Source organism: Apaloderma vittatum, unplaced genomic scaffold (genome assembly GCF_000703405.1).
Source record: "Apaloderma vittatum isolate BGI_N311 unplaced genomic scaffold, ASM70340v1 scaffold25629, whole genome shotgun sequence".
NCBI lineage: Eukaryota > Metazoa > Chordata > Aves > Trogoniformes > Trogonidae > Apaloderma > Apaloderma vittatum.
This window is the reverse complement of record NW_009734989.1, coordinates 12,350-14,704: the sequence shown is the minus strand read 5'-3', so window position 1 is coordinate 14,704 and position 2,355 is coordinate 12,350. Positions and strand designations below refer to the sequence as shown.

Genomic DNA, 2,355 nt, shown 5'->3' with positions numbered 1-2,355 from the left:
GAGATCATCCTCCAGCACCTGTGGGTCGCATGCTGTGTCCAGCCTCAGGCCCTCATCTTGGTGGGGGGGGCAGCTCTCATCTCCTCACACCACCAAAGGCACCACCGTCCCCACGCCCACTTGTTTTGGTGGCACTTGCCAAGGGCTGCCAGCTGGTCACAGTGGTGATGGTGCCTGAGTTCACACTCCTGCCCCGAGTGACACTTTGCCGGTACACGGACTCGTTGCCAGCACAGCCATGCTCAGAGCCACATTTCACCGTGCCAGCGGCAGTGGCTTAGAAGTTTGCAATTAGTTTTATTACCCAGCTAGCACAAGCCTGGCAGCTAATGAAGCACATCATGCGAGCGAGTTGGGCTGGGCAGGATGAAATATTCATTACTCCTCACCCCTGCTCACCAGCCAACGCCATGGCTGATGCCCTGCCACGGCCACATAAATCACCCTGCTCAGCCATGGGGCTAGCAAATTGGAGATTGACGTGCTTTGGGACTCACAGCCACTCAGAGAGGTATGCTAGAGAGTGGACAGAGTAGTGGTGGGTCCTGATATGGGGGCACCCTCCCAAGGTCCCTTCCCAGCCAGGGAAAAGGGGCTGCAGCCATGGGCACAGCAGTGCACGGTCTTGGGATCAGACCATGTCTGACTACACCGGGGTGCTCCAAAAAGCCAGGGTGTCAGGCAGAGAGCTCAGATGCTGCATCCCAGAGAGCGAGTTTGGGGTGCAGGCATGGGGCCACTCATGTGCCCTTCTCTGCTGGGGACACCAGGGAGCATGGCCAGTCCCTGCAAAGATGCAGGCAGGGACAGGACCCGGCAGGGAGGTACTATCACTGCCTGGCAGGCTAATTAAACCACTGCGGAGACACCCTCCACCGTCACCCCTCACTACACACACAAATTACATCCTATATGTGTTTTATTTACTGTGCCGTTTTTAATTAAATCTGCAGTCACTCGCTGGTGGGGCGGGGATGGAGATGGGACTCACCCTGATAGGGACAGGGACAAGGATGTCACCGGCAGGGAGGACTGGCAGCTCTGGCCTTGGTTGAGGGGGACAGGAACCATCCCAGCCATGGACACAGCCTCCACTCGTGAGCTCTGCACACAGAGAGTGTAGGGGCTGTGTCTGTGCGCAGAGAGGGTATAGGGGCTGCACTGGCGTGCAGGGATGGTTATAGGGGCAGCTTTCATGTGCAGGGAAAGTGTAGGGGCTACATTCATGCGCAGGGAGGATATAGGAGCTGTGTTTGTGTCCAGGGAGGGTGTAGGGCTGCATTTGTTTGCAGGAATGGTATAGGGCCTGGGCCTGTTCACAAGGAGAATAGGGACTGTATTTGTGCTCAGGGTTTATACAGGGGCTGTGTTTGTGCTTAGAGATGATATCTGGGCAGTATCTGTGGGCAGGGAGGGTATAGGGTCTGCATTCAGCACAAGCCTAGTGTGGCTGACAGACCCCAAGGGGCTGGGAGTGCAGGCACTGCTGGGCTGTCAGGGACGTGTTGGTGCCCAGCCCGGTGCCCGGCCGAGGCTGGCAGCACTGCCCAGGGCTGATCCAGGTGGGCCAGAGCCTGGCAGCCTGCTCACAGCCCCTTCTCCCAGGAAAAACCACGTCCTGTGAAAGACCCAAACAAGAAGTCCTCCTAAGTGCCCACATAACAGCGCTCTGTGCGGGCAGTGTTGTGGAATGGCTGGGGAGACAGGGACAGAGTAAATCACAGTTTGAAGGCGCAGCTGTCTGAGGGAAGGAGAAGTCTTCAGCAGTGGTGCTGGGAGGCAGGGATCTGGGATTCACCCTGGGTGAAACCTGCCCATGTCCTGCCTGTGCCTCAGGGCCATGGGGAAGGCTTGAATGAGTAATGACAGTGTTTCAGGGAGGGACAAGTGTGGGAGGGAGCCTTAGGAGAGCTAAATATGCTCCTCAAACACCCATCGACTGGTTTGCAGCACCACACTGGTTGCTGTGCCCAGTGCCGAGGAGAGGGGCTGCTCCCCAGAGCTCTTGCACTCCAAAATGCATTGAAGGTGCCCCAGGAGGGAGCAGTGCGTGGCCTCGGGGTGCTCCCAGCTGCCTACCTCGGCTAGATCCTCCACATCTCGATCCCAGGGTGGCTAGCATGGGATGTCAGGGTGCCGGGAGGCTCCTAGGTGTTTGGGGTGCCCCGAAGGGCCCTGTGAGCACCAGGAGGTCCCACTGTCCCTGAGGCAGCATCCCCACTTGCCCCATATCTGCTGTGCTACCCCACCGTGCTCTGTCAGCCCCCCCTTGATTAATCACAGGCTGGGGCTGCCGGCAGCTTATCTTTCGCTTTAATAGCTGAATAATTTAAAACCGCTCTATGCTGGCATCTT

At 57.7% G+C, this 2,355-nt stretch overlaps 1 protein-coding gene across 1 annotated transcript in view; it reads left to right on the top strand.

The window, feature by feature from the left end:
- The window catches only part of CACNA2D2 (calcium channel, voltage-dependent, alpha 2/delta subunit 2), a gene marked incomplete at both ends in the record, with an annotated part of 21,641 nt that overhangs the window by 8,632 nt on the left and 10,654 nt on the right, over positions 1-2,355 (top strand). The gene's annotated exons all lie outside the window — the stretch shown is intronic.